The sequence below is a fragment of the Littorina saxatilis genome, linkage group LG1 (genome assembly GCF_037325665.1).
Source record: "Littorina saxatilis isolate snail1 linkage group LG1, US_GU_Lsax_2.0, whole genome shotgun sequence".
NCBI lineage: Eukaryota > Metazoa > Mollusca > Gastropoda > Littorinimorpha > Littorinidae > Littorina > Littorina saxatilis.
In genome coordinates, this window is record NC_090245.1 from 9547230 (window position 1) to 9568729 (window position 21500).

Genomic DNA, 21500 nt, shown 5'->3' on the forward strand with positions numbered 1-21500 from the left:
TGAACGTTAAATAAGTTTAGATTGTAACGGCTGTTTGCTCCATTGCAACCGCGCGTAGCTGTCTAATGCTCACCCTTGGAATGGTTCAAAAGTATTTCTACTTCTAATCTTTCTACATGTAGTTCAAATCCAAACACAGATGGTCTGCTATCGTTCCAAACTTCAGAATTAAAAAAAAAAAAAAAGATTGGTAAGTTATTGGAACGTCCAAATTAAACGTACCATTTTTGTTTTTTGATTCTACATGTAGTTCAGTTTTGTGCAACAATTGTCCCCCACCGAAATGAATGAACACTTGTTTAAGCCAACTGTAACCACATTGACAACCTTGTGTTACACAACCCAACGCAGGCGAAGGAAGGGGGACTCCAAAGCTTCTCACGACAGTACTCTTGGTAGGCAATTAAAAATCCTGGCCACTGTTTCTCAGGGCTGTCTTTATGATTCGCTGGAGTTTGTGGCGGTGGGGGACCCCTATCCAATAAGCCGTGCATGAATTAACATAACTGTCTTGCGACCCCTCTGCACCTAGCAACAGAGCAGGTCATCATTTCAAACCTATCACAAGCGCCATTGACGCGGATTTTGAGCTTACCCCAGATCACAGCTTTATTGCGTGGCACGGTAAGTTTCAAATGATGACCTGTCTGTGTGACGCGACCGATAAGGGTGATTGTGGGTGGTGGTGAGGGTAGACCAGTTCTATGCGTTAAAATAAAGCATGTTGAATATCGCTGTGGTGTGCTGTGTCAGTACCAGCCATTGCACAGCGATCGAAGTACTGTGGACAGAAAAACGTCAACACTCGCGTAGTTAGCAGTTGAAACAAAGCGAATAAACTCAAACGCCACTTGTACATTCCATTAACGCGCGTATTAGACAAGGGGGAGATGGTTACTCTGTGCTGGAAATATCAAGCGTAGTTTTTCCGTACTTTTCATAAATTCTAGCAACCAGAAACATACATAAACACACACACACACACGCACACGCACACGCGCACGCGCACGCACACACACACACACACACACACACATGAAACCACCAATGTCTTAATTAATTCAACAGGCTTCGACGACTTGCCCCCCAAAACTAACAAAACACAACAGGATGTCAAAAACCCCAAAACACAACTCAGCCACAAACTGCAACTAAACAGAACATGCAAAATAACCTTTCAAGCCATCACGAACAGAGAACGGCCAACGACCATAAAAATCAAAAGCTGATCAAAGACGTCATTCAAAGGGCTTACGTCAATCCCCGCGTCTCAAACGCAGACGCAGCAGGGATTCAGACTCGAACCCCCATTCGCACAGGACTAAACGCAAGCCATCACAGAGCCACCGAGACACCTTTCCCCAGCCCTCCCTGCACCCCGTCTATTGGGCGTCCACCTAGCATAACAATTAAACATCACTTCAACTGCCATCTCTGATGACACGCACAAATAAACCAGGATTGGGGCTCGTCTTTGCGGGAGAGAGAGAGATAGAGAGAAAGGGGGAAGAGTATACAGCCAAGGTGAGATTTCGGGAGCGTAACATTAGCCAACTAAGTATTCTCGCTGCCCGGGAAATTGTCAAAAATTGTCCAGGGAGGATTTGGGGGAGGCCTGAACCCTGGAATTAAGCCCCCAGCACGAGTTGACGACAATCTATGCACAAACGGTTGTTCACATGTTCAACTTGTGGGAGAGCAAGTCCAACATTTGGAACAATGACGAAGGGAAATTTTACCGTTACAGGAATGACAATCTTTAAATGGATTTGTGAAGGCGTGGAGGAATGTGAACAAAAGGAGTGATCTTATTTTCGAAGAAGACGTAAAACAGCAGTTAATCTGGTCATACTTTAGTTTCACCTTTGCTCATCCCAACGATTTTCCCAAGTTTGCATTATGTAAATGACTGACATCTTTTGCAAACTTGAATGGCTGCAGGGGATTGCTTTCCGTCATACACCTCTTCAAGCTGAAACGCCGAAGCAAAATGTCTTAGAAACTAATCTTAGTAATTACAAAGACACCATAGAAGGCAGAACGTGGACGGAAAGATAGTTTCTATCCGTGAAAAATCCATTGAAAGGCAAAGAGTCGCCGGATGCGTGGCAAAGGTAGCAGCAAAATCGTATTGTGCTATTGGTGTAAACCGCTCAACTTGAAAATGACCTGAAGAAAATGTTCAAAAACTGCCCCATTTCTCTTTCCCAATGATCATGTGGTGGTATTACGTCACTGTCTACAAAAAGGACAACGCCGACGTCACTCTCCAAACGGGGAGAAGTACTTGTCGCCGCCAGGATCGTGAACACACAACAAATTGCAGATGGACAGAGCTACAATTATCACGACGTGTACCAGGCGGCGAACACTAAAGTTCAAAGGCTACATTACGCAAGGGTCAGCCTAACAGCGAGTTTGCAGGTAGATAGCTGATTGGTGGCTGGTCAAGATGAGAGGCTCAGTGTCAATCACAATAAACAGCTAGGCGACAAGGCCAGCGGCAGGACCTGATGACCACCATGATGACACGCTACGGGACCCGCAATCACGCAACCCCTGAGAGCTTCCTTTCAAAGCGTTTACAATTGTTGCACCTCTCGTCTCTTGGAAGTAAAACTGCACGTGTTCGTTGTATGCGAATTTGCTTCCGCGTATACAATAATATATCTTACCTAACCCTAACCCTAATACAATAATATATCACACGAACGAAGAGCCTGATGCATCGCCCTTCACCGAAAATAGATTCTCATGAAACCATACGACGCAGGGTTGACCGGACGATGTAAACCTTGTTTGGTTCTTGATCCATACATCTCGTAATTCTCTTTCACTTTTCTGTGCATGTCTTTGTTAAACAACGTTTGGCAAATCACTCACTTATAGGTAAAATAATTTTAAACGATGGCCTTGATAAAAAGAAAACATTCTTACGATTTTTATGTTCCCGACTTCTAAAATCAAAAATAGCTTCTGATTTATCTCTTGCACGACAAATACGACACCACTAAATCCTGCACTCCGATGGCACCCTCACGCAAACGACAGTTATTCCACGCACTCCCACCCCAAACTCCCTTTCCCTCTATGATAACGGCCCAGCCCCAGAATCAATAAGCAAGAGAGGACGAGTTTTGTATATGAAGGGCAGAAGATTGTTCCCAGGCAAAGGCGATTAACGGTTCGTTCCCTCCACAGGCAGATAACCGCGATAAGAGGGCCTTGTAATTAATGGTCTGTTATACAGCCACAGATAGCTCCTTACAACAAGCTGCAATTTGCTGTTCCTTGGTAAGGAGCTAAACACAGGGATCAGGACAAAAGGGCCAGTGCAAAACTTTCTCTCTCTTTCTCTTGAGAAATTCAAGTTTTTACGCCCTCACGGCAAAGCCATAAGGGGCATGTTCCCGGGTTTTAACCCGACTTTAGATGAGATACACAAGTGTATGCGTGTTTAGGTGGTATCAGCACTTATGGCAGAATGACCGAGGGGGTGGGAGATGGATACCGTCTCTGGGTCTGCACATAAAGTTGACCCGTGTCCGTCCCGGCCCGGACTCCCTGATCCTGACCACCAGCTTTATTCAAGCTACAAAACTTGAAGTCTGACCTGAGGCCAAAAATCCTGGAACGCCGAAGAAGAAAAGAAGAACCAGCGACCTTTCGATCACAAGTCCAGTGCTCTACCTACCACCTGAGCTACCCGGGCCCCTCTCTTTCTCTGAAACGTCCTCACAGGAAATTTTCCTTTTAGGGACATGAGTTGGTGATACGCTAAAAGCTGGTAAAAGTGAGAAAGGAGGGGAGGATGACGGGGTGGGTCGGAGTGGTGATGATAAAAGTTTGTTAAGAGGAGTAAATTCTTCTTCCTAGATAGTGTGATTTAATATATTTGGGTTTGGCACCCGTTGTCTCCAAAAGCATTGGGAATAGGATGTTAAAAGTAAAACGTTCTCTTTCTCTTTCTCTCACACGTAGTTTTACACTCCTCCTTAGGCTTTCTTCTTCTTGTCGCTCAGCAAAGGAGATAAGGGGGTTGACCACCTTCAATGACACAACCTGTCCACACGATTCTGACGCCTCCCCCCCCCCCCCCCCCTTCCTTCTCCCGTTCTTGTACTGTCCACAACGTCTCTTGTTTCTCCCCCTCTCTCTCATCTCTCTCTCTCTCTCTCTCTCTCTCTCTCTCTCTCTCTCTCTCTCTTTCGCACTGTCCACCCGCGGTTCTTTCATTCTCCCTCTCACTGTCCACCCCTCTCTGGGTTTTAATCAGGGGTGGCGGGGTTGTGAACTGTGGCTGGCTGATTAAGGAGGGCTAATTCCGGGTGGAGAAAAACTCATGCAGGGTCTGTGTGTCATTGTCATTGTCATTGTGTGAGAGGTGCTCTGGACTTCACTCTGCAGGTGTTGTAGGGGGAACAAGTGTCTTTAGTCGACACCCCCCCCCCCCCCTCTCACCTTCCTCGCCTGTTCCCTATTTCTGTCTCCTGTTCTTGTAGATATTCTCTTTGGGAGTGCTGGATGTACACATGTATATCTGAGCCTGGTGGTTCAATTCTCCTGTTTTAATGGGTAGCACCCTGGACAAAAAGGACCAGAGGCTCTTTGAGGTAAAAACGCCGTAAATGCGTACAGTATGCTTATTTCATTACGTCATTCTCTGAAGTAAAATAAATAAAGATTTGTCTTACATTAATCATCGTCCCCCCTTTGCAATGTCCAGTTCCATCTTCAACAGAGTTTTCTTACATTAATCACCGTCCCCCCTTTGCACTGTCCAGTTCCATCATCAACAGAGTTTTCTTACATTAATCATCGTCCCCCCTTTGCACTGTCCAGTTCCATCATCAACAGAGTTTTCTTACATTAATCATCGTCCCCCCTTTGCACTGTCCTGTTCCATCTTCAACAGAGTGTTCTTACATTACTATCATCGTCCCCCCTTTACAATGTCCAGTTTGAATCTTCCAGCTCTAAACCACCCTCTCCTACCCCCCTCCCCCCCCCCCTCCGGTCACAGGCGTGCACCCGTACAATAAATCCCTCAGCCCTCCCCTCCCCGTCAATTTGTACACGGTTTGTTGTTCTGACGCCACAACAAGGCAATTATCGTGCAGCGCCAATTACTTTCTCGCCAATGATTTCTCTCTCCCTTTCCTTTTGGTTTTAAAAGCCTCTTGTACTTTGTACGCTGACTACAAGTCGTGATAACGCCTGGCTGAGCGGAAAGCCAAAGTGGCGGGCAATAAACGGCGCCCATACATTCACAAACACAATAAATGATGACTACAAGACAGGCCTTCGTGTATTGCGTGTGTTGGACAAGGAAGTGTCGACCTACTTTGTCGGTGAGTGGACCCCTTTCCTCCCCCCCTTTTAAGATCCAGTATTTTGAGACGTCGATCCCTCCTCATATCATTTTCTGATCATACCATATGTTAATTTATATCAGACCTGGGAACCCCTGTTTTGCACTTGGAGTATACTCAAACAAACTTGGTGTCTTTTTCAGAAAAAATGAACGTACTCCACACAGCATTTGAACATCCATGATTAAAACATGCTTCACATGGGTCCGTCGCACCGTTAATTAAGTTGACCAATACATTTAAAACAAATGCTTAATTCTTTCAGCGTTTACTGACAATAACTGTAATCATGTGTCAAATTACTGGATCGGCTTCGGGATGCGCTTGTGAAGAAAAGTAGTCTTGACATTTTTGTCGTCGTATTTTTTTCCACTTCTTCTTCTTCTTCGTCGTTCCCTGTATTTTGTTCCACTGACCGTACTGCTCGTATTCTAGACAATCATTCGTACACAATACGGCGAATTCGTATGGGTTCCCAGGTCTGTTACTTCTATTTTATTCAACGGGCTCTCTACTTAGAACTTAATATTCTCAGATATGTGGACGTTTTAAAAACGGGTTACTCTTTTCTGCAAATAGGTACCGGTGGTGGAGAAGGTGCGAATTGGAACATTAAGGGGGGGGGGGGTGTGGATAAACAGGATGCCGTGATAAAATAGAGTGCAATGTATTGGTTTTTATCTTTTACCACCTTCGTGCATATTGCGTGTGTGTGTGTGTGTGTGTGTGAATAGAATAGAATAGAATAGAATAGAATAATCTTTATTGCCATGAAACACACAGTTTATAAGGCACGTAATTAATTAACAAAGAAACTGTAATAAAAGAAAACATCACCGTTTTTTGAAACATTCGTAAACAAAATGTGCTAGCTGGGTTTGTAGTTTGGGTATTTGTAATATTTGGCTGGGAAGAGTGTATTGGCCTGAATAGGCTATGCTTGATATGAATTTTTCTCTAATGGAAGTATATTTGGTGCATTTATCCAACAAATGTATTTCATCCTCTATCACATTACATTTTTTGCATAATCTGTCATTTACTGGTGTATTTAAATGTCGACCCTTTTCAATTTCTAAATCGTGTGCACTTATTCTTAACTTTGTTAATGCTTTTCTGTGATCTAAATTTTTTACCTCATTGATATAATATTGCAATTCGTATTTCCTCGAGTCTGTTACTTTTACGTAGAATTTTAATTTTGAACTTCCTTCAGACTTTTTCTTAATCCAGAATTTTATGAATTTGCATTCTAATTTCTCTTGTATGGCTTTTTGTAACTTTTTAGAATTAAATGTAGATTGATTTTGCCAGACATGATTAAATCCTAATTTATCTACTGCTTGTTTTATGAAATGTGACCATGAACTTTCCCGTGACGGATCTAATAGTGATAAATATGCTTGATATATGTAGGAGTCTTTTTTAGTCTCTAGTATATGAGCCCAATATTTTATGCATTGTGATAATATTCTCAATCCTATTGGAAACCGTCCTAGTTCTGCTAGCACTGGAATTTTCATACTTTTCTTATGCGTACCAAGAATGAATCTGCAAAATCTTATATGTGCACTTTCATGAGGGCATTCCTTGGAGATGCAACATTGAAAAAAGGCATCAATGTCGTCAAATATATGTGTATTTTTTATAATGTACGGAAACCATACTTCTGCGCCGTAACAAATAATTGGGGACACTAACAAGTCAAATAAATTTAAAATTGTTTTTGTTTGAACAAGACTATTTCTGAACGCTTTTCGAAGAGAGTAAGCTGCTTTGTTTCCTTGTTTGCTAAGATGCTCCTGGGCAATATTTAAATTTCCATTTTGGTTGAACACTATACCCAAATATTTATACTGGTCTGTTCTTTTGATAATACAATCTCCACATTTAAATATTGTATTCATTTTGGGAAGACTACGACAAAATATTACAATTTTCGTTTTTTCAGTATTTATTTTTAATCCCCATTGTTGACAGTATATATTTAAGTAATCTAATTTTTGTTGCAGACCTAACTTTGATTTGGATAACATTACTAAATCATCTGCATACATTAAACATGATATTTTTGTTTTTGAGTTTATATCAATGTATGGTGAATCAAAATCAGGTATATTTGTAGTGAAGTCGTTTATGAAAATGTTGAACAGTATAGGACTTAATGTATTTCCTTGATGAACACCTTTTCTGACATGTATACTCATTGGGCACTCTTGATTGTGTGTGTGTGTGTGTGTGTGTGTGTGTGTGTGTGTGTGTGTGTGTGTGTGTGTGTGTGAGTGTGTGTGTGTGTATGAGTGTGTGTGTGTGTGTGTTGTGTGTAACTATGTAATCACAATAATTTGAAACCCTCTGTGATGCCGCATGTACTGTTTTTATGTATGGCCAAAAGTTGTTATTATCTATATGTTTTAGGATTGTGATAGAAGTGCAATGCATTGTTTACTATCTCTTACCAGCAACCCATGTGTGCGAGAGTGTGCGTGCGAACGTGTGTGTGTGTGTGTGTGTGTGTGTGTGTGTGTGTGTGTGTGTGTGTGTGTGTGTGTGTGTGTGTGTGTGTGTGTGTGTGTGTGTGTGTGTGCAGTATGGATGTGGCGGACGTGCCTGTCTGGAGTAGGCTACTTTGGGTGTTCTTACTTAGTATGTTTTATTGTTCTTATTTTTTATTTAGTCAAGTTTTGACTTGGTGTGTGTGTGTGTGGGTGTGTGTGTGTGTGTGTGTGTGTGTGTGTGTGTGTGTGTGTGTGGGTGTGTGTGAGTGTGCGTGTGTGGGTGTGTGGGTGTGTGTGTGTCTGTGTGTGTGTATGTAGAGCGATTCAGAGAAAACTACTAGACCGATCTTCATGAAACTTGACATGAGAGATCCTGAGTATGGTATCTCCAGACATGTTTTTCATTTTTTTGATAAATGTCTTTCATGACGTCATATGGCTTTTCGTGAAAGTTGAGGCGGCACTGTCACGCTCTCATTTTTCAACCAAATTTGTTGAAATTTTGGTAAAGTAATCTTCGACGAAGCCCGGACTTTAGTATTGCATTTCAGCTTGGAGGCTTAAAAATTAGATAATGAGTTTGCTCATTAAAGTTGTCATTAAAATCGATTTTTCGCAAACAGATTTAAAATTGATTGCATCGTATTCTTCATCACATTCTGAATCTAAAAATATAATACATATGTCATGTTTACTCTTAAAATGTGATCACAATTAACGAAAATAGATTAATTAGTCTTACGATTAAAATTTAAGAAATCGATCCAAAATGATTTCATCTTATTCTTTATCATTTCCTGATTCAAAAAACATATAGATATGATAGGTTGTATTCAAAACAAAAACAAAGCAGAAATTAATATGTAAAGCGCTTAAAATAAATAAATAAATCTTTCTTTCTTTTCTTTATTTGGTGTTTAACGTCGTTTTCAACCATTCAAGGTTATATCGCGACGGAAGGAAGGGGGGAGATGGGATAGAGCCACTTGTCAATTGTTTCTTGTTCACAAAAGCACTAATCAAAAAATTGCTTCAGGGGCTTGCAACGAAGTACAATATATTACCTTACTGGGAGAATGCAAGTTTCCAGTACAAAGGACTTTACATTTCTTACATACTGCTTGACTAAAATCTTCACAAACATTGACTATATTCTATACAAGAAACACTTAGCAAGGGTAAAAGGAGAAACAGAATCCGTTAGTCACCACTTACGACATGCTGGGGAGTATCGGGTAAATTCTTTCTCGTCCCAACCAATATGGGACTCCCCCTAACCTGTTCGGGTTGTTTGGTTCGAACATTACTTGAGTGATCGCAGACAAGCAGTAGTACTGAAAGGAACCAAATCAAGTTATGTCACCCCTTCTGCTGGTGTCCCTCAGGGTTCTGTTTTAGGACCTCTATTATTTCTCATTTATATTAACGATATTGGTATTGGTCTTGAATCAGTGTTGAAACTCTTTGCAGACGATACGAGCATGTATTTATGTTTAGATAACAATGTTACACGAGCTGAGATTTTGAATTCTGATTTGGATAAAATTTGCGCATGGGCTTTAAAATGAAAAGTCACTTTTAATTGTCAAAAGACAGAATTGTTGGACATTTGTAGGCAAAAAAATGTGTTACTTCCACCATTGTATTTTGAAGATGCACTTTTGATTGATGTTGAAAATCACAAGCACCTTGGCGTCATCCTACAAGGTAATTGTAAATGGGATTCCCACATAAAAAGTCTCATTGCTAAGTGTAGAAAGTCAATTGCGTGTTTTGGTTTATTCAAGTATCGTCTAAACAGAAAATCGCTTGAAGTTATATACAAATCCTTTATATTACCATTGTTTGATTACGCGGACGTTATTTGGGATAACTGTACGAAGTGTTTGTCAGACGAGTTGGAGACCTTGCATCTCGATGCAATCCGAATTATTGTAGGTGCAGTTCGTGGTACAAGCCACCAAAAATTGTATAATGAATCGGGTTTTGTGCCCCTGAAAGAAAGGCGACGTCGTCATAAACTCTTGCTGTATTATAAAATTGTAAATCGTTTAACCCCAGCATATTTATATTCCAAACTGCCGGTCTTGGTTTCCGATGTAAATCCTTACCACAGACGACGCCCTCTTGAACGTAAGGTTCCATTATGCAGAAGTGAGTTATGTAAATCTTCATTTTTTCCTTCAACGACAGCTTTGTGGAATAATCTTCCAGAAAATATACGACACACGCAGTCAATTGGTGAATTTAAAAGATTTTTGATGAATGGAGATGTTGTTGTTCCACAGTATTATTATTTAGGCAACCGTAAGGCACAGGTATTTCACAGCAGGTTGAGATTAAATATGAGCGATTTGCAACAAGACCTTGTTAACCGACACCTCTCTGATAATTTAGAATGCACGTGTGGAGTACGCCCGGAAGACGCTGAACACTTTTTGTTACATTGTCCAAAATTTAAAGAACATTGAACCATTTTATTCAATAGTCTACCAACGTACGCTCTGGATTGCATAACACTTTTGTTTGGCAATACTGACTTAACTATATCTTTGAATACGAAAATATTTTCTGCTGTACAAGATTACGTTATGTCAACTGATCGCTTCGGCTGATATTATATTAACAGTGACAGCAATAGATGTAGCAAAGCATTCTCTCTCTCTCTCTCTCTCTCTCTCTCTCTCTCTCTCTCTCTCTCTCTCTCTCTCTCTCTCTCTCTCATTCTCTCTCTCTCTCTCTCTCTCTCTCTCTTTATTTGTATAAAATATTATGAAATATTTTGAAAGAAAAGGGTTGAAGTTATCGCTTGTTCGCCATGTCTTGTTATCAGAATGTGTATTGATTATTAGTTTTGGAACGTGTCCATAAGCAGTCTGCTTGTTAACGTTCTTAATGTTGTTACTGTATATAACATGTATACAAGAAATTAATAAAAACACGCTTAAACCAACCTGCGGGGGGAAAATAGATAAATAAAGCTCAGAAAATTAAGAAGAATACAGAAAAGCATGTTTTCCTGCTTAGCACAATACGCCAACGCGCTATTCTGGCGTGTTAATTTCACTGCGTTTTGCACGTGGGAGGTGACGGTGTCCGACATAAGCTCGAACGACAAAAGCTCGAACGACAAAACCTCGAATGGACATAAGCTCGATGCGACAAAAGCTCGAACGACAAATTAAAGCTCAAACGACAAAACCTCGAACGACAAAACCTCGAATGGACATAAGCTCGATGCGACAAAAGCTCGACGCGACATAAGCTCGAACGACAGAAGCTCGACCGGACAAATGCTCGACGCGATAAAAGCTCGATGCGACACAAGATCGAATGGACATAAGCTCGACGCGACAAAAGATCAAACGATGACACACACACATGTTGCTAATCTTGTATAGAGCCATGCTATCAAAACTGCTTAGATGACGTCATATATGGCTGGTTTTTTTTAGTGTTTTGATATTTTAGTTTCCAGCGACAGATTGACTAAATTGTTTGATATCGCTGAACGCGTTGTTGTTTCTTGTTTGGTTGTTGTTTGGTTGTTGTTTGGTTGTTGTTTGGTTGTTGTTTGGTGTTGTTTGTTGTTGTTGTTTGTTGTTTGTTGTTGTTGTTGTAAGTACGCTGCTAGATTTCACACACACACGGCTGCGTCTGCAGGTGACCCGTCTGCAGTTTTACTAGATATTACTCGTCCTCGGCATTTGTCCTTTGATTGTGTGCACTTCCAGTAGATCTTTTTGTCTTTCTTTGCATCAAAATTGAGAGGACTTGGAGAGGACAGCACGTACGTATGTCACGCGTGATTGTTCTGAAAAGTGACTATTGCATGATTGTTCTGAAAGTCAACTAAATAATACATTGTATTTAAGTGAAGCCGTCCAAACATAACAGAGGCATTCCATTTTGTGTCTTGGTTACCTCCATGGCGCAGGCAGTGTGTGAAGCCGACACGCGACTTGAAATAACAACTCAGTTCCGACTCTGCATGATAGTTTCGATAATTCAAGTTCTGATCACAGTGGTCACACTGTTGACTCGGAGAAACTTTTTTTTTCTGAATTGATATATACTCACAGCAAGCAAACACACCATCGTCAATTTGCCCGTGCCGCATGCCGCTTACTTAAACTTTTTCCAGATAAACAATCATTCCCAATTAAAACAATAACAATGACAATGACAAATCTAAACCCCGACACGATCGTCCCCCTTCTTTTTTCTCTCTTCGTTCTTCTCTCTCTCTCTCTCTCTCTCTCTCTCTCTCTCTCTCTCTCTCTCTCTCTCTCTCTCTCTCTCTCTCTCTCTCTCTCTCTCTCTATCTCTCTCTCTCTCTCTCCCTCTCTCTCTCTCTCTCTCTCTCTCTCTCTCTCTCTCTCTCTCGCAGACAGATTAAAAAAAATAATAAAAAAAACCAAAAAACAGACAGGCTAAACAACACTGAGAAGGACACGCACAGACACGTTCGATCTTTTGTTGCGTCGAACTTTCGTCGTGTCGAGCTTTTGTCGTATTAAGCTTTTGTCGCGTCGAGCATTTGTCCGGTCGAGCTTCTGTCGTTCGACCTTATGTCGCGTCGAGGTTTTGTCGCATCGAGCTTTTGTCCATTCGAGGTTTTGTCGTTCGAGCATTATTTTGTCGTTCGAGCTTATGTCATGTACCCGGGCGGGGATTGACGAAGCTGTTCTGTCTTGGTGAAAAAATACAGTGCGTTCAGTTTCATTCCGTGAGTTCGACAGCTTGACTAAATGTAGTAATTTCGCCTTAAGCGACTTAGTTGTTGTCATATGTTGTTTTGGTTGTTTTAAGAGCAGATGAACCCCACTTTTCCATCCATTGTAATTAATTGTATGGACAATAAATGATCTTATGTCTTATCTGATGTCTTATGTCAAACAGACCTTCCTGAGTATTACCCAGTCAACCAATTTGACGACAAGAAAGAGGAAAAATCTCCCGAACGAACCCCGGAAAATTGACGTCACAGTTAAGTTTTTCATCCTCCGACATCATGTCTCCGGCTACCAGTGTCTTTCCATTGGGTCACGCCGTACCAGTCTCTTTTGCCCAATCCTATACACACTGAGAGCTCAAGGACCCAGGGGTTAGTTTATGGGAACAATTTACATGTCATTACAGAGCAGCTAATAACACCCCCCACCTTCAACTTCCCTTTCTTCTCTCTGTCCCTTCCATGCCTACCCACCCTCGAGTCCCCCAAAATCAGGGAGATAAGAGACAAAGATGGCTGGGGACATTAAAATATCGCTGTTTCTCGCACAAGGTCTCGACGCTTTGAGTCGCCCTGTTCCATTCTCGAACCGTTTTACGACTGACGAGGGCCCCCAATTAAAACGAATTAATGAGCAGGTATTTCTTAGCCATTCGCACAGGTCACCAAGACAAGATTGTTGATGGGAAGGTGAAAGTGCAGGTGGGTGGCTGATGATGGGGATGGGGGGGGGGGGGGGGGGGCGCGGGTATGGCAGGGTTTGTTTTTTTAAACGTGCCTTCACAAGTTCACATCCATGATATTTCCAGGTAGTCTATGGCATGGGCGTTTGTGTCGATCTGGAACTGAATTTAAGAATAATTTATCAAACACGGCAGCAAGAATATCTAAATAATAGAATAAAAAATACGAATAAAAGAGTATTACTGTCTTGGCTGATAAAACCATCATGCATGCAAGCCCATTCTCCAAAATTGAGTAACTGGGCTAACAATCCGTCAAACAATCAAAGGTGTATCCTTGTAGAGCTCGAAGTTTCTTGCTGTTAACTTATAAGATGACATGGTGCAAAATCAGAACACATATATGTATCTTGCAAAATGTACTATGTTCACATTAATCACTATAGTTTTAATCCTACCATGTGCTCTGTAAACCGCAGGCCAGTTGTTGTTTTCTGAAATACTTATAATATGAATATCGATTATTATACAACGGATTTAAACTTTGCTTAAATCAAACAAAATTAATGAAATCAAGTTTCAGGTATCAGGAAGAGAGGTCAAATCTCGCCCCAACCTAATCTCCCCCTTTATTTCACTGTTTCAGTCCACCTGTAGACCGCAAGCACACGGAGGTCCACAGCGAGTTAGGTAACGTCAGGTAACGAGTGGGGGGGGGGGGGGGACTAACCCTGTGGACACGAGCCGGGTGACATTGTACCCGGCCTACACAAGTCCTTGTCCCAACATAAAACAATCCCCCACCGCCCGGCAACGACAGCGAGAGACAGAAAGCCCTTCTCGCACCTTTAGTACAAAATCATGTAATCGTGTCACTTATCAGTTCTCCTCCCCCCCCCCCCCCCCCTTAAATCCATTCTTTCACCCGACCCCCGCATCGACCTTTAATTCACCAGCGGAAATGACATTAACGAGCCGGGTTGGAAATTCCTTTGACCCCTCACCCGCTTACCCGTTCGTTTACACCACTCGAGTATGTTTGTTTGGATACCGAGTTGACGTGTTCTGACCTCCAGGATTTCAAAATGCGACGATCACTCAGATGAATCAAAGACATGCAACTGCTTGAACCAAACTAGTCTTTTTGAGTAAATGTTCCGTTGATATATTATCTATATTTTGGGTATCTTCGTGAAGGGTTAGTTAGTTAACTTGTTGCTTAATGGGTCGTGAAGGGGAAACAAACAAACATACAAACAAACTCACAAACAAACAAACAAACATACAAACAAACACACAATCAGGGCTCACAGTTAATGTGTTTCTCATTTGAAACACGATCAAAAGACGAATGTCGTCCACGATTTTTTTTCCTCTGGGGATTGGGGTGGGGTGGACAGGTAGGTGAGAGGATAAGGGTGGGGGTGGGGGTTCGGTTTCAGCACAGGCGGCTCAGGCTTTAAATATAAATCTGTTGACCACAAAGTTCCAGGTACCTCTAGGTGAGGTGGGTGAGATGATACAAAACAGACAATAACAGCAACAACAATATCCCATCTATGTAAATAAGCAAAGTCCTTTTAAGTATGAGCCGCAAACTGGCAAACGACAACGCAACGACATCTCACGTTTTTTGTGCTCAACATCTGCACCCGGTGACTCAGCCTTTAAACCTGTCCAGCCCCAATTCAGGTTTGGGGTAATAAGCACATTCGTTGTGCCTATTAGCCCCGACCTGTCAAACGACCACGCTACGACACCCCACCACTGCAGGCTACAGCCAGGTAGGAAAGACAATTCCTCTACACAATAAAAATGTGCGAGGGGGAAGGGAGGGCCGTAGGAAGGGGGAGGAGGGTTGGGTTTACTGCTTGTTGGGGAGGGTGGACGGAGAAGGGGGAATGGTGGTGAAGGCGGAGGGGATAATTACAGGGCTGTGGTTATTAAAGCAACGGTGAAAGCGGGGTTTTAACGACGTCCCTTTATGGCGGCGGTGACACAGAGGTGACGTCATTTTGAGGACCAGGGCGTCCACTAACGTGACGTAAGAGGCCGAGAGATGTCAGATTCACAGTGATAGGAGAAGCGTTAATTTTATTGTTGCGTGGCTGCTATCTACGTGTTATCTTTCAAACGATGGTGTTCGGAGATTGTCAAGTTCATCAACACAACTACAGTTCGAGCAACATTAGGCAATCGCACCATGTCTTCCTTTAAGTACGTACGTTAATTCTATATTTTCGACCTCAAACTGACAACCCACATTGTGTACCTCACGGGGCAACGGATACAGGCACAACCATCATCGAACGCCGAAGAAGAAGAAGTAAGTTCTTCTTCTTCTTGTCGTTCGCTGTTAGATCGTCAGTCCGGACTGCAGGGCGAAACGTGCTGTCCTCTCCAAGTCCTCTCTGGGGCCGTATAGCTTCTTTTGTAGCGCTGTCTCCTCTGGCCAGAGTAAGTTCTAAAACTGTTATTAATTAATACGGGTCACACCTTAAACTTTCAGGCACAAACTTAGAAAATGCTTATTATTTCATATAATGTCTTCAGGGCATGTTACAAACGGCGTGTCCGCCTACAGTTGTGAGTTTTTTTTAACATGCAGGCATTTGTATTGTTTGTATCATGCAGGTACCGGTGTGCTACACGTGTAGTTGAAAGACTACAGGTAGTATGGCTACAGGTAGCAGGGACAACGAAACAGGTAGCGCGCAGCGTCCCTCCCCCCTAACGCCACCGTCGAGGAGGGACATTCCGTTGCTCAAGGGTTGCTTCAGTTTTAGGTCCACTTCCACAAACCTTGCAGTGAGTCGGCACGACACAACCGTCAATAATTTGTGCGGATCAACACAAGATTTAGTACTTTTTGGGTTTCTTTTTCTACCGTTTTCCAGTGACAGTGTTGTACATGTTAAGATTTTGTTGAAAACTTGACAATATTTGCCAATTCATGTGCGCATACTTCTTGTGATTGACTATATTTAGCTAAATGATAATCATTTTCTATTTTAATCGTATGTGCATTCGCAGAGTATTGTAGGAGAAAACGGGACTCAAACAAAGGACAGTTTCTGTTACCATTTTGTGAAGACAATGACTTTTTTTTAAATTATTCTTTGAAGTCTTTGCCTCTGCAATGTGGAGCGGTTTGTAATCTTTGTTAGTCAACAGCATGCAAATAACCATCGATACAAATCACAGCACCACGTGAGATGGTGCGAAAACATTCGTACCCAATCGACCAACCAAGCCAAACTAGTGGAGCAACAAGGCTTCCGTTACGTGTCCACAGTCATGTAAATCACTCTCAACCCCCCTACGTTGACAGGTCGGTCTGTCCCGAAGCAGCACACCAACCAATGCGCGGCGTCAAGAACGGGGCGGGCCCATTGACTAAGAGGGGTGCCAGGCCAGGCCGACAAGGCGAGAGGGGTCATCGATGGAAAGTGACCACAGAGCGTCTGGGAGGGCGCGAGGGTCATCGCAAATGGACGGGCCGGGATCGGGGGTCAACGCGACGGATGGGAGGGGAGGAAAAGAAAAGGGCAAATGATAGAGTGGCCGGGGCTTGGCTGGAGAAGAGACACTGGACGGGGGACACGGGCCCCTACTTAGCCGGGGCTATTCATCAAGGGTAAAGGGGACAGGGAAGGGGGAGCCGGAGAAGAAAAGACAGCGGGTATTCAACGGTCACTGCAACATTTTGCCAACCCCACCCCCCCAACAAAAAAAGTTCACACCCCCATCTCTCATATCCAAAGGTCCGAGGTTGGGAATCTATGATCGTCAGTCCACTCTTCATCCCAGCCTGCAACAACTAGCCAATCGATGTGTTGTTTGCCATACATCATAGCGGCAAGGGGTTCGTAAGCCATTCCCAACGGAAGAAGATGATTCAGTAATCAAACTTCTCTAACTTTTAAAAGTATCAAGTCCCCTCTCCACATCCCTTGAAACGCACCCTCTAAGTTCTGCTACGCAAATGTGAACAAAATAACTTAAATATAACTTAAATAACACCTCCTCAAAGTTCTGCTACGGAAATATAAACAAAATAACTTAAATATAACTTAAAAATATCTCCTTAAAGTTCTGCTACGCAAATATTGACAGAATAACTTAAATGTAACTCAAATAACCAAACAGTCAAAGGTTTCAGAAGAAACAGGTCAACACACGTAAAGAGAAAATAAACACAAAAAACAACAAACGAATAGCAAAACAACAACAAAACACGATGGCTCGAAATCTAAACTGGCGTATCACTACACTGACATTACACTTTCATCAAGGGCTGAAACAAAGTGACTGACGATAAAACATCTTCGAACTAAGTGATAAGCGCTTCTTCAACCATCGCATTCGTGGTCTACAAGTTTATTCAGTACATTTCATTGGAATATTGCCGCACACATGAAATAAGGAACATGGAGCACAACAAGCTCGGCTTTTGAGCGAACTCTTAAAAGCAAATGGAATTCGTGTTCTTGAGTGGTTTGCACACTGTGATAATATCAACACGCGGTTACTTCTATACCAATTAGAGAGCGATATCCAAGACCACTCTCTGGCCCTCACACCCCGGTACCAAACACTAAAGAAAGTTATTCGAGAGTTAACTCCTTTCCCCAATCCTAATCTTGATCCACTCGGCAGTCCTGGTACCCACTCAACCCCCAACCCACCCCCCACTCCCGGTCTTCCGATGCACCTCATCCTCGCCACCATCTCAATCAATGTCGTGTCCATCATACCCAGTAGTGGCCGCAGTACTTGTGACACGGACAGGAAGAAAGGCGCGAAGCGAGCCATCAAACATCCCCAACAATTGGTCATCCCGAGCCATCACGAGTTTCCATCATGGACCCGAACAATGCGCCGTACCGAGACATCGCGACTTTCCATCAAATCCATCACCGTGATGCGCTATGGGCAAGCTCTGGGAGACACGACAGGCGAGTCGATCCAGTTGAATGAAGAAGGGGAAGGGGGGGGGGGGGGGGGGGGCTTCCTTCGAGCGGCTCTTCTTTGGAAACTGCCTATAGGGTCCGGACGGTAGACGAGGGAGTTTGTTAACTATGGGGAGCAAGACGTTTTGGTCAGGATATGATGGAGTTGTTTTTGTCTGGGGAACCCTTCATTGTAGTCAATCTTACGTCACCCTTGGGTGCAAGAGTTATCACTTATATACGTTTCGAGGAAGGTTCTTCTGAAAGAATATACCGACCTCTTCCCATCTTCTCTTTGACCTTCGGTCAGATTTTACCATTTCTTTTCTCTTCTTCTTTCTCACAATGACGTCTGGGGCTGTTGCTGGTGTAAAGAAATACCACGTACTTCCATGGCAATCTATAGGATGTTGAAATCACCGAGGATATAAAATGCCTCAGTACCGTAGCAATCAGAGAGCCCCGATACAAACACCAAGCAAACTTCAATAAAAAAAAGAAACACACATAAAAACAACTTGAAAAGAGAGTTTCGATGGTCATCATTTTGGCTACTCATACAGTGGAACATTCTTTTCTCTTTGCTTGTCCTACACTCACTTTTTCCTGAGCAAAAACGTATTTTCTCACGTTCTTCCTGGCGTTGACTTAATCAACAGTGCGGAGTATCAACAGTGCGGAGTACACAAATACATGTAACACAAACCAGACCACAGGACACAAGTAATTACCGTTATCTAACTTACCTTTTAAACATCCATTGATGGCGTACGAAGCAACATGACGTCATCTTCGGTCTGACCAATCAGCAGGCATATTGTCCATGTAGCACTGACGTCACTCCCACTCTTAATACCTGTCTGTGTGTACCTGAAAATACAAAAATATTGCACTTAAAGTCTTTTTACAGCAATGGTAAGAAAACAATGGCATACGTTTTGAACTTCATTGCTGTCATTTAAAAAGTATTCGGTTAGATTTCTCCCAGCTGTTACCTGTAATAACGATTGAAGATTGCTGATCTGATAACGAAGTTCAATTACACAGTTAACTCGTACACTATTCCTAGTCCTTTTTCAATTCCTTAGAATTCCACTTCCACATAAAAAGTAATTAATACCAGAGACATAGATAGAATGTATGTCTCTGTTAATACAAAATAATGGGTCCTCCGACAAAAGAAAATACCAACAGGTGAACAGAAACATCCGCTTACAAAAGAATACGTCACACACACAAAAGTAAACACCGGTTGATTCAAAGACCACCAACATCACAGCACGCCATCAATTCTCACCCCTCTCACCCCTCATCTCATACCCCCCAACAATCATTAAGATTATTCGACTGAGAAGTTGTTTACGACTCCTTCCTCCGTGTCTCAAGTGCTGTTTTCCCTTACATACTACAGCTCAACGGCTGAAACCACAAAATAAAAACAGACTTAACAAAACATAGTGAGAAAGACAGAAAGAAGAGAAATGAAAATGCAGATAAATAACAATAACAGTAAAACTTGCAAACCCGAATAAACATATATTGCCTAAGACCTGCAGAGTGTCTGTGCGTGAACCGTCGTCTGCATTCAAACCGTCGCATTTTCTACGGTACAATAAACCGTCCCGGACTTTTGGGCGGCAATTGAATCAGATTAAAAGTGGGCAATGTCTCTCCCCTACTGTTTGACTGTGTCACGTTGATCTTTATTGCTCTGCTTTTAATCTCCCCTCTTCCTCGTTGTGCACATTTTGTTGCAGCTCTTCCCCCGGAATAATTCCCTGTGCATTAAACGTCAGCAGTAGAGAAAGGCCTCTGACGAACCCGGCCAACGTGTCAACAACAAAATAACGCAGTTGAAACAACAACTAACAAAAAAAAAAAGCCTGTGCGCTAATGTTTTGTAAATAATGAAGTTGCCGTTTGATTTTTACACCTCCGCTAAAAGAATGATGTAGTCGGCTGATGAGTCTGTTAATGCTGATGACGCTATTTAATGTCTGACGCTGATGACTCCAGATAATGAGGGCAACAATCACCAGTGGTAACAGTCATCATGATAAACTTCAATGTACTGGTCATAAACATATCTGATAGATTAGAACATTTCACGGAATGCCGTGATTCAGGTTTAACGACCAGTTTCTCCAACTTGCCCAGACAGCGATAGAGCAAGGGTGCCAACAAAACTAATGCCGGCTTGAAAGCTTGGGCAAAAGTCAGCATGCAAGACAATAAAACGACTTTCATTTCAAAGCAATTATCATCAGGAGAGAGGGAATATTATTTTTGACACGACACAAAGAAAGGGGTAGAGAGGTGGGTACTGCTGTCTAGAATTGTTCCTCCTAAAACGATCCCTTACACGTGAAAGATTCCGTTTTTCACGAGCAAACAATTTCATGTACACTACCATAGATCTTTCTAAGTGTTTACAGGGGACAAGAGATAGTATACCTCTTCTTGAACACATACCAACCAATCTTGAACACATACCTCCCCAAAACCAATCTTGAACACATACCAAAACAAATCTTGAACACATACCTCCCCAAAACCAATCTTGAACACATACCTCCCAAAACCATTCTTCAACACATACCAAAACAAATCTTGAACACATATCTCCTAGAAAAACATTCTTGAACACATACCAAAACAAATCGTGAACACATACCTTCCAAAAACCATTCTTGAACACATACCAAAACAAAACTTGAACACATATCTCCTAGAAAAACATTCTTGAACACATACCAAAACAAATCGTGAACACATACCTTCCAAAAACCATTCTTGAACACATACCAAAACAAAACTTGAACACATACCCCCAAAACCATTCTTGAACACATACCAAAACAAATCTTGAACACATACCCCCAAAATCATTCTTGAACACCTACCAAAACAAATCTTGAACACATACCAAAACAAATCTTGAACACATACCAAAACAAATCTTGAACACATACCAAAACCATTCCTGAACACATACCAAAACAAATCTTACACACATACCAAAACAAATCTTGAACACATACCTCCAAAACCATTCTTGAACACATACCAAAACAAATCTTAAACACATACTCCCAAAATCATTCTTGAACACATACCAAAACCATTCTTGAACACATACCTAAACAAATCTTGAACACATACCATCAAAACAAATCTTTAACACATACCCCCAAAACCATTCTTGAACACATACCAAAACAAATCTTGAACACATACCGGCACCCCCACAAACATTCTAG